Below are 11,771 nucleotides of genomic sequence, written 5' to 3' on the forward strand. Positions count from 1 at the left end.
AACAGTGAAATCCACTCTTACGCTAAAACACAGACAGTGGCTACAGTGGTCACATATCCTGGTACTGTCCCCATTCCAGCATCCCTCAGACATATACAGCATTTACTTCCACAAAGTTAGGAGACAGTATTTTGTAGGACTGTGAGGAAGCAAGTATCCAGTGGGAGAGAACAGCCCCTCCCCTTTGCTTGCTGTCCAAATGGAAACAAGCGTGAGGATGTACATTTGGGGTGGCTGTAGCTCAGGAGGTAGAGCAGGTCACCGACTGATTGGAAGGTTGATGGCTGAACCTCAGTCTGCATGTCAAACATCTTTGGGCAAGATATTAACACCAAGTTGCTCTCTGATGCATCCACTGGAGTATGAATTTATGAATATTAGACAGAAAGCACTTGTTATAGAAAAAAGTGCTTGTATGAATGCATAAAGTGCTTTGAGTGCTGCAGGAGAGCAGAAACACACTTTACAAGAATCAGATTATTTACTATTTTACACATTTGTTGACCATAAATTATACTTTATACTTCTTTGAAATCAACTTGAAGGATGCTGCCTGCATGGACGCATGTGTAGTTGGTGGTACATCAGACCGTGCCACTGTTTTTGTGCAGTCTTTGGGCCGTCACTCAATTGAGTTCAATTCAGTTTTATTTATGTAGCATCAAATCAAACAGTTGGCTCAAAGTTCTTTATAAAGCAAAGTAAGGACATTACAATAATGCAGAGAAAACACCAACAATCAGAGGTACCATTTGGTGACACTGTCCCACTAAGCTTTTAAATACTTTAGGAACCACAAGTAAGCCTTAAAATCTGAAAGTGAAGCACAAAGACTGAAGTGAAACTGAGTGTTAAACTAAATTTCCCACAGCAGCCATTGTCTGTGTTTTCATCCAGTGTTCTTAAATATTTTTTATCGTGTTTTTTCTTTTCAACTGTTCAATTCAGTGTTGCTTTCTTACCTGGATCTGCACCACTTGTTAAACGTTCAGCCTTTGACAGGTTCATAGGTGGTGTGGTGGGTGAAAGCCCCTCCTCACTCGTTGTCCAGACGGAAACCTGTACACATGTTACTCTATTTATTAAAACCTTCTTCACATTAAGTTCTTTCCTCTGTGACGCACTTTGAAATGTTGGCTTTGGAAAGATAAAAAGACTAACATATTTTAAAGGATCAAGTGGATGAGAAATATCACTGTGTATTTTTAACCCTGGTAATAATGTGTTAGATATTCATACATGTTTACATGACCTGTATGAAGGAACACTGTGGGAACTTTTCCTTCAACTCATCGTGTTTTCCATGGACGTCGACCGAGTGAGGAAAAGACGGAGCAGGGAATGTTCTGACTATTTGATTTCAGCCTTGGACTCAAATCTTAAACAATCTTAAAGTGTCTCAGTGCAGATTATTCATTGTACATTAGTCTGATTTATCTCTCACTATAAGATGATAAGTTCATCTAAAGTACCGTACAATGTGTTAGTTTTCCTTTGTTGTTCAACTCTGATGGAGCAGCTGTGAGAGCTGCAGCTGGAAAATAAATTCCAAAGTAAAGAAAAACAAGTCTTTACATGACTGAAATCCAGGTTTATGGATGAGTCAGTTTCTCAGAAGTCCCTGAGGGGAAGTTAGCTGTGTTCATTTCAGTTAATGTTCATCAATATCAATCAAATATCAGCAAATCAACATTCCTTCAAGGTGTTTTATACTGAACCGTTAGAGAGAAAGTCCCACCTCTCATACTGTGAGCAAACATTTAGTAATGACAATAAAATCCCCCTTTAACAGCAAGAAGCCTCCAACAGCACAAGGCTGTGTGGTGAGGGATGTTGGCAGATAACAGTCTCTGCACTGTAAACACTGCTGTGACATTGTGTCTCTGTGTGCAGGTATATGGCCAGACTCAAGATGGCTTAGATTATAAATGTGTATGATGAACAGTTTGCTGCTCTCTGCATATATTAAAATGCTGATGAGCTGATATTTTGTGTGTCTGTGCAGGCTGGGCCTACTGTGTACCACAGCCTCAAGGGAGGATTGGCTTGCTGAGGCCGGGGTGATTGCTGACCTGCTAACAGACTGGTGAGTTGAGGACAACTGCTGTTCCCTCCCATTTACAATTTTATTGGTTGTCATATTTTTCCCACATCTGAGACAGATGTTCAGACCTCGAATCTGTGTGTGTTACACTTACTGTAGGAGTGTGTAAACACATGGGAAGTGAAAAAAATGACTGAAAAGTAAACTAAAACCATCACGGGAATCCCGAGAGGCCAAAGCCTGTTTTATTGTTACTAAGGGAGGAGTCAGGGTGACCTAATATCAGGTATAAAGAGACAGCCAGCGTCACATCAAGTCTGGTTGTAAAAGTCGGACATCAGAGAAGATTTGACTGAAAATCAATTTGTAGTTTGTTGTCCACCTTATTTGTACAATTTGAAAGAAGTGTTTAATTTTAGTAACGTTTCTCATGAGTTTGTGATCTCAAGAGTTTAATAATGTGAATACAACGCCAGCTTAAGCCTGACAAGGTGACAAAAAAACATAACTACAAACTAAATAAAACTAATCTAAAAAAAAACTTTTTTTAATTTTGTTGAGAAGAGCTTCATTGTTTCTCAGATTCATGCTAACTTGATCTTCCCTAGAGGTAAAATTTAAGGATGTTTGCAGCTGATGATCATGTTTGCACATGTCTAATGTAACTGGAAATCGAATTATTCAGTTCCCGCCAACTGAACTCTGCTGCTGGCAACACCAGGTGAAAAACAAACTGCAGCACTGAATGATGAAAAACTGGAGTCTAGGATTTGCTTCTGTGGATCTTTATCATTTTAAACATGTTGAGCCCACATTTCAACTTATATGAAATGAAAAACAAAGTCCTGCCTATTAGACCATAAACGTTATTATACCCATTAAAAGCTGATGTAAAATATTGACTTTGACCCTTTTTTTAAACTACATTAATACAAAAGCACAAATCAGACACACTGAGTCTATATTTTCTTGTAGCTTATGTTTATTTGCAGTGTTTATATTGGTAAGGTTGTTCAAACTTGCTCTGATATTTTCACATTAAAGCCTTACAGCCATTCATTCGCAAAGAGCTTTTAATATGAAAGACACGCAGTAGAAGAAGTATTTTTCTGTACAGTCTAAGGAAAGAACAGTGTTGAGTCTTTAGCTGTCCTGATGAATTAGCGGTGTAAATGTGAATTGTTTATTTATGGCCACTAGAGGGAGATGTTTGACTATCAAATAACCAATGACACTTCCACAGCACACTTAAAACAGTGAGGATTTGCACTTCCTGATAAGATGACATTGTTTTATTTTAATTAACTGTGGATAAAAAACTATCTTCACTTAAGTATGTTTTCATGATGGGATTAAATAAACACTGTGAGTGTTTGGGCTTTGTGACCAGGTTAAATGTAACACTGATCGTCTGATCTGAGAAGTTTATTACTACTACTACTATTGTTATTATAATTATTGTTATGATTATGAATCAATAATTTGGGGTCATGGAATCTATTTAATTCTATTTTTCTTTCCTGTAATTCAGTAATTAATCTGTACTAAATCAAAGAGGGATTTTCTGTTTGGTATTGAGGCAAAGTCACTGGTTAAACTTCGTGCCGTCTGTCTTTTTATGTGTTTGTGGTGCTGCTCTCATTTTATTTCCTGTTGCTGTTTCAGGTCTCTGACTGTGTGCTGCTTTAAACTGAGAGTTAACAAATGAAATGAGGTCACTTGTTTTTAGGATTTTACGGACTGTTACTTTGGCTTTTGTCCAAATGTATTTACTGTGAAGTCATCCTGAGATGCTTCCAGGTCAGAAGAGAAATGAAACCGCTCCGGTTAGTGGCATTAATGTCATTTAAAATGTATAAATATAAATTTAAAGGCTGCCCCGCTGTGTGACCTAGTTTTAACAGTAGATGACAATAGACAATCAGCACGGCCACTTCAAGCTTCAGTGACAATTTAAGAGGAGGGGCTCTGTGCTGGGTCAGGAAATGTGCTCCAATAATTACCCTGAGTCACACGTTCAGGAATTATTAGTTTATTATTAGTTTATCAAACAAAAACTAAAGTCTTTTGTTTTCATCTCAAAGTATGGAGACAGATACTATGAATGTTTCCCAGGGGGAGTAGCATTATACTACTACTACTACTACTACTACTACTACTACTACTACTACTACTACTACTATAATAATAATAATAATAATAATAATAATAATAATAATAATTGATAACAATAAACAGTCAATTAATGATTTTCTACTAGCAGCACTGTGTTTGTTCTCGTCTATATCATTTGATGAAAAACAGCTGTAATGTAATACAATGAAAAACTGTCTATGGTTATACACCGATGTTCAAGTTAACTTCTCTTCAAACTGACCGTACTGACTGCAGCACTGAGTGTTTCGGTTAGCCACAACCAAACCGGAACTGTTCACATTTGTCACTTAACAACTCAGTGAAACCCACAGAACCACGTGAGAAACACACAAGAGAACAAAAGTTTAATAAGAAATCAGATCGCTGCCATGAGAACACGAGCTGGACCCAACATACAAGAATGGAAATAACAGTAAAGTTACTGACAACATAAGATATATTAAAATATTTTTATTAATATTGCTGATGTTGAAGTTTGCATGTTCTCCTTGCATTTGTGTGGGTCTCTGCAGGTACTTTGGCTTCCTCCCACAGCCCAACAACATGCAGTTAGTGGGGTTAGGTTAGTTGATGACTCTAAATTCTCTCTCTGTGTTAGCCCTGCAAGAACGGGGACCTGCTGAAGGTGTACCCTGAGCCTTGTCCTACGGCAGCTGGGATAGGCTCCAGTCCCACTGCAACCCTGAATTTGTAAGTGGAGGAGGATGTAATAAGTCAAATAAAAGACACAAAACATCAAAAAGAAATCTTTTCAACATATGGATGTGTCTGTGGAGGTGCTGGGGGGACCAGTTAGAGACCAGCAGCTGGACATCAGTGGTTGGATTGGTGGACTACTTCAGTGAAGAGTAGACGACATCTGGCTCTGGTTTACAGTCTGAACACAAACACACACAGTTATTAAAAACAAACAAACAAACAAAAAACACAACAGGAAACATGATTACAAGATTTGTAGGTCAATCAAGCCCTCCAGTCTCCACCTCTCTGCATCACACACAGTCCCAGTTCAGACTTCAAAGGGAACCAGCTCAGACACAGCCAGCTTCTTCTTTCTCACTCCACCCTAAGATTAACAGGCTGAGCAGATCACAAACAGCAGCACTAAAAAAAGAAAATGAAAAAACAAGTCTTCGCCGCCATTTTATGCGCTACTCAGAGTCAAGGATTTTCTTTTTGACCAGCCAATTAAAGTGAATTATACTTATCTATTCTTATCATTGCATTAGCTTAATCTAAGCATTCGGTTAGATGAAGTGACAGGTTGCATAAACCGCAGCAGATGTTTAGAGTTCTCTTCTCAAAGCATCTCTACTGTAAAACAACAAATGACCAGAAAGAGCTGGGGGGTATTTTTGTGAAAAGGAAGGTGGGCGACCACAAAGCTGCCATCTTCTTTCAATGCAGACTGATGCACTTCACCACAAAGCACAAAGCAAGCAGGTTCTCACTGCATGAACACTGCTATTGGCTAAACCAGAGCGCACAGCAGAGACAATTCTCACCAGCTTCAGACTAACTGGGGTAAACAGGAAGTAGCTACTGTGGTTTTACATGCAGAACTTTAAAAATGTTCACAAAAAAGGTTGATTCATTCTATTAAAGGACAGTTTCAGAGGCTCGGCGCACTCAGTTAAGGATCTCTAGACTTTTCCGTTCATGTCTTCATGCATCTCATAGTGACAGCTCCAGGATTATAGTGAAAAAAACCTTTGAAACGCGTCATCATTTCCTCAACATCATCCAAATCTCCAAATGTTAGCATACTGAGAAGATGGTGAACATGATGAACGTTAAACCTACTGCTAACCTTCTAACGCTAGTAGTTAGCTTCAAGCACAATCCCACTTCCTGGGTGTTTAAACTGACCTAATACAGGAGGAACTGACTGAAACCAGTGCTGCCAGATTTAATTTCACAGATTAAATCATCTTTGATATTGGTCCAATGTCAACTAAACACACCGTGAATGCAGAACATCATACCAGCAGTCAGACTTGGTGATGCTAGTGTGACGGTCTGGGACTGCTTTGCTGCTTAATTGGTGGAACAATGAATTTTCCTCTATCAGAACATTTTGCAGGAGAAAACCATCATTTGATGTCCTGAAGCTCGAGCACACTTGGATTGTGGAGCATGACAATGATCCAAACTTGCAGCAGCAATTCCATCTCTCAATAGACAAAATAAAGAAAGATATTTTTGGGGTGCCCTAGTCAAAATTTATTTAATTATATTTAGGATGCTTTGGCATAATGTTAGAGACCATACATACTGGTGAACCCTCCAGTGTGGCTGAAATTAAAAATATATATTCAGCATTTTTTCACAGGGCCAGTTAGGCTTGGATGGCTTTTTTCCTGTATATTAAATAAACTCATGATTTTAAAAATGTTTGGTTATTAGCCTTTTATCAGTATTGGTTTCATTTAAATGAGTATGGTAGAACTGTGTAGTGTTTTGCAAATAAGCAAACAGCTTTAAACTCAGTGCAGCTCATCAGTCTCATGGTCTGTATCAGAAAAATGTTAAACTCAATCTTCCCAATCAAATAACATTTAATGATCATAATCAGCAAGATGAATGTATGTGGTCAACCTTGTCAAGATGTCAAAAGCATTAACTTTATCAAAGATAATTTCAGAATTTAAGTGTACAATATGGGTGATGGGTGGTGATTTGCAATGAAGGGGGAAATTATACAGTGAGGAGTTTTTATAAGTAACTTTTAATGAGTAATCCTCCATTTTTCTTTATGACTACAAAATCTGATTAAACATAATTGTAAAATGTCAAAAAAAAAACCAAACAATTCTCTGTTAATGAGATCAAATGTTCAAATTACTGTGACTGAAAGCAGACACATTAGCCGCAACCAAACCAGAACAAGTCAAACTTTGCATCTGATATTTTGGTGAATTCCACCACGTGATCACGTAACCACGTGTGAAACACACATAAAACCAAATGTATGTTTGTTGTGGAAAGAAACAAAATCACTGCTGAGGAAACATGAGCCAACAGGCATAAATACAAAGAAGAGTGATGGTACTGGGAACATAAACACATTTCCACAGTATTTCCCTGCTCTTAAAGCCAGATTAATCAGGGATTGGACTGGTAGGACCTCTGCCCCTGATGTGAGTGATAGACCCAGCAGAGGGCAGGCCCATGTATTTCTTTCAGACTATGTGTTACTGGGCCCTATGGGTTAAGCCCCAGTTCCCCCATGAGCACCTCTCTCCTTGGCTGCTTCCAGGGTAGGATTGAACCCAAGTGGTGTTTTGTTGTTGGACCACAGTCTCTCCACTTAGGTAAAAGAGGACCAGAGCTGTCAAGTGATCACTACCTGATGCTAAGTTGGATCAGGTGGTGGGGAGGATGCTGGACAAACCAGGCACACCCAAATCTCTGGTAAGTATTGGTTGTGTCTGACAGATGGCCCAATTCACGACATCTTTAATTCCTCGTGAATTGGGCCACTTCACCACTGATTCTGTTCCTAACATTTATGGATACAATTTCTGGGTGGAGCTAAGAGGTGGAGTGTTTCTGCTTTGGTGGCCTTGGTATGACCTTTCTATTATGATGTGGTTCTTCTGGCCTCATCTGTTGGTAACCTCCGGTGTGCATTAGAGGGATTTGCAGCTCAGTGTGAAGTAGCTGTGTTGACAATCAGCAACTCCAAATTTGACACGAGCACCTTAATTGTCTTCTGTGGTCTTTCAGGTCTTTTGGTGCTGTTGGGCTGGTCGGTGCAGTCCTTCTTTTTAAAAGTGCACTGGACTGTTGATCAGGCCATTTGGTCATAATAGTATTTTTTTGTTTGTATTTTTATGTTATGTCCATGATAGTCTTACATTAGTTTTTTTAGACCATGATGTTAGCATTGCTGTCTTTAGAGTTCAAATTCAGACTGAATTCACTTTGAAGCGACTTTAGATCTTTTATCACCTTAATTTATTGCCTTAAATTGTATAGATGAATAGCGTTGTATAAGTACCAGTTCAAAGGTGCAGAGCAGCTTTACCTTTTTTCCTCTTTGGTCTGAAGGCTATTTGTCCGTAATTGATGTCTTCTGTTCTCACTCCTGAGTACACTGCAGCTGAATCGCTCTCTGCAGAGTAAAGTACATATACATTTCTGTAAGTAGAGCAGCTGCAATAGTACTGTTATATTATTGCAGCATACTTGTATGCTTTACCACTTGTGATTACCACAATTTGTTATTTGTGTATTACTCAAAGTGTACTGACACACTGAGGTTGTACATAAATGCCACTGGCACTGTTCAGACTCTGCCAGTTCATCACAGATGGTCCTGCGCTGGGTTATTGAGTATCTATGTGTATCAAATAATGCTAAAACATTTTATAATATATTATAATATACTATAATGTAATTATTTTGTAGTGTGCTATGGTTGATCGACCCTGCCTGATATGAACATGTTCTGCTCTTCTAAACATGATCACAAAAAAAAACAACAACAAAAAAAACAAAACAAGCCTCTGTCCATAATTTTAGATACAACACAGAGCTGAGGGATTATTTATTTTAGAAGTGTCAGTTAAATTTAATAACTGCAACAATTTTTCACAGTTATCTCATCTGAATACCTCTGCAAGGAAACACAGAATGACCACATTGAACTGGGTGGGTGTTTTGTGAAAAAGGAAGGTCAAATACCACAATGATATTACTTTCTTTTTTTAGCACAGACTGATGCAAGTCACCACAAGGCAGAGAAGCAACAGCTTCTCACCTATCACTATTATTAGCCAAACCAGAACACACAGCAATGAGAATTTTATGAGCTTCACACCAGCTAAAGTCAATAACAGGAAGAAGCTGCTGTGGTTTTAAATGTAGGACTAGGTTAGAAAATAATTCTTTGCTTTAATGGAGAGTTTGAATGTCTCATAGTTACAGTAACGTAACGTAATGTGGCTCCAGAATCCAAAAAACACAAGTGCCTGAGTTGAAGGAGTCACACTCTACCTGAGTAAAGATAGTCAACTGAGACCTAACATGACACTAAGAATGATGAGTTACATGTGCAATGCTCATTCATCACATACACTGTCGTCAGTTTTGACTCACACACTGTCCTGGTGTCTAATTTTCTAATTTTCATTGTTTTATGTTTGTTTTGGAAAACCATAATTCAGCTGTTTTAGAAAAAAAGAAAAAAAGATGTAAGATTTTGACGTAAGGTTTGGGTAAGGTAAGGTTACCCATAAAAACTGAAAAATAATTTCAGTATTACGTAAAAGGACTTTGTTTCAGGGAACACAAAACGGATTAACAATTAAAAGCTGTTCTGCAGCAATGGAGGTTGATCAAGCCTTGAAAGCTGGTGCTACTAATTCCTACATTGGATTTCTCAGGATGACCCCTCTATTTAGCCTTTCCAGGAGTCATGCGGTACATGGGACACTGGGTAGGATTCTAGATGCACCGAGCACACAGAGATGAGCAGGGAGGAAGACAGCCTAAACACCTAAACAGCATCCTTTGTTGATCTCAGGGAGCCTCTGTGAGCTGGGGGAACCTAACGGTGTCAACAACAAGGTTATTGGGAACCAGGAGTAAGTAATTGTGTTTTTATGTTTGTGCTCCAACATAAAAGAAGTGCTGGAACAGATTATGGTACCATACATGCATCAGCTGAACAGTATTGTGCTGCAGAAAGTAGTGTGTTGCTACAAAAAGGGCAAGAAAAAGCAAATAACAACAGAAGTGAGACAGACCATCATACACTCTGGTATGGGTCTAGTTGGTCAGTGGTTCATCCTGCAACAAGATAATGACCCAACACATTAGTGCAAGCTATGCCTGAACTACCTCAGGAAAAAAGAAGAAGATGGTAAGCTTGAAAACATGGAGTGGCACAGTCTCCAGACTGAAACCCATTCAAGCTGGTTTGGGATGAACTGGACAGAAGAGTGAAAGCAACACAACCTAAAAGTGCCACATTTATGGGAACTTCTGCAGCATATATGGGGAGAACTTTCTCAAGAATATTTGATTTCTATTGTAGAGAGAATGACATGCGTGTGCTCAGCTGTTATATCTGCGAAAGGCGGCTACTTTGATGAGTCAGAAGTTTAGAATATAAATTCTATAATTTCTTGTTTAATTCCAGTTGTGTTTTTGTACAATGCTTTCATTTCATTTCAGAGTGCAATGAGACATTAACGTGGAGAATTTTCAATAAATCTGGAAAAACTGGATTGTTCTTTTGACCTGTAGTTTATATACATGGCAAAATTAACTCTGTGTGTGTGTGTGTGTGTGTGTGTGTGTGTGTGTGTGTGTGTACACATGTAATTTCAGTTCCTTGTGCTGACAGGAAATTTGACTAGTGAAATATAACTTCCAGGATCCTGGTGACAGATTCTGACTTTCTACAGCAGCCAATACGAAGACAAGCAAAACTTTCCAAATGTTTTCATAGGTGTTAATCAATATGTGAGCAGACAAGGATGGTGGATATTATGAACATTACACCAAGCTTGTAGCATTCTGATTTTACAATTTAGAGATTGAACTGGCTATGATGGAGAAAATGAAGATCAGCTGTACCTGACTTTTTTTTCTTGTCTTTGATGATGATTTGCCCATAAGTGACGTATTCTGTTCCTACTGCTGGAGAGACTGAAGCTGGATCACTCTCTGCACAATGAAACACACAGAGGACGTCAGTGCAGGCAGTACAAGTGATAGCAGAGCTCTTTATGCACACACACAAAAATACAAACAACAGCAACAACAAAACAGTTACAACACTGCAAAAGTCTTGAATCACCTGTCATTTTTTTTTCATATTTTACTTCCGATGAGTCAGACTTTCATGTAATATTTTCAAGTGCTCTTGAACAATGTTTCTCTAGACTTTTTTAAAGGTCTTTCAAAGTTTTTCTTTGGACAATGGACAATATTTTTCCACATCCTTTTCAATCCACTCCTTGTAGCTGACCATTTCCAGAATATATATTTTTAATTCAAGTATAAAAAGGCACCTAACTGCATAACTCAAATGATGAACTAGTGTTGTGTGGCTCTTCAGTTGATGGTTGCCAAGAAACAATTCATACTTCTCTCCTGAACTCTTACATATGTATGTAGGAGTTCAGAAGTACAAAAGATTGTCTACAGCCATCTGTAGCTCATGCTGGGGTCTCTTTCATTTTTCAGGCTGCATTTTAACCTTTGGTGTTCGAGATTTTGTCCAAACTGATTGAAATATGAACACAGAAAAGTAGCACAATGTTATATCATATGGGAAGTGTCTGGTTCGTAACATTTTTTTACTATGGCGGTGATCTCAAACACACTGAAAATGCAGTAAAAGCAAGTCTAGATAGAAAAACACATAACAGAACAAGATCAGTCACAAATTAGCCTCCCCAGAGCTTGGATCTCAACATTATTGAAGCAGTGTGGGATACATCCTGACAGAGGACAGAATAAAAGGTAGGAGCACCCAAAGAAGACCTTTGGATGTCCTTCAAGAATAGCTATTCTTGAAAACTATTAAAAGAAATTACAAGAAAGTTTTCTCCAT

General features: G+C 38.4%; 1 long non-coding RNA gene across 1 annotated transcript; it reads right to left on the reverse strand.

Annotated features, from left to right (window-relative positions):
• Window positions 1–4,309: 4,309 nt before the first annotated feature.
• On the reverse strand, window positions 4,310–10,938 carry LOC102296195. Its single transcript, XR_317837.2, has 3 exons — window positions 10,790–10,938; window positions 8,232–8,318; window positions 4,310–5,078 (listed from the first exon to the last, which is right to left on the reverse strand). It is a non-coding gene; the product is annotated as an uncharacterized LOC102296195 (long non-coding RNA).
• Between the last annotated feature and the right edge of the window lie 833 nt (window positions 10,939–11,771).

The sequence above is a fragment of the Haplochromis burtoni genome, unplaced genomic scaffold (assembly GCF_018398535.1).
Source record: "Haplochromis burtoni strain Fernald_Lab_line unplaced genomic scaffold, NCSU_Asbu1 Contig_1152, whole genome shotgun sequence".
Taxonomy (NCBI): domain Eukaryota; kingdom Metazoa; phylum Chordata; class Actinopteri; order Cichliformes; family Cichlidae; genus Haplochromis; species Haplochromis burtoni.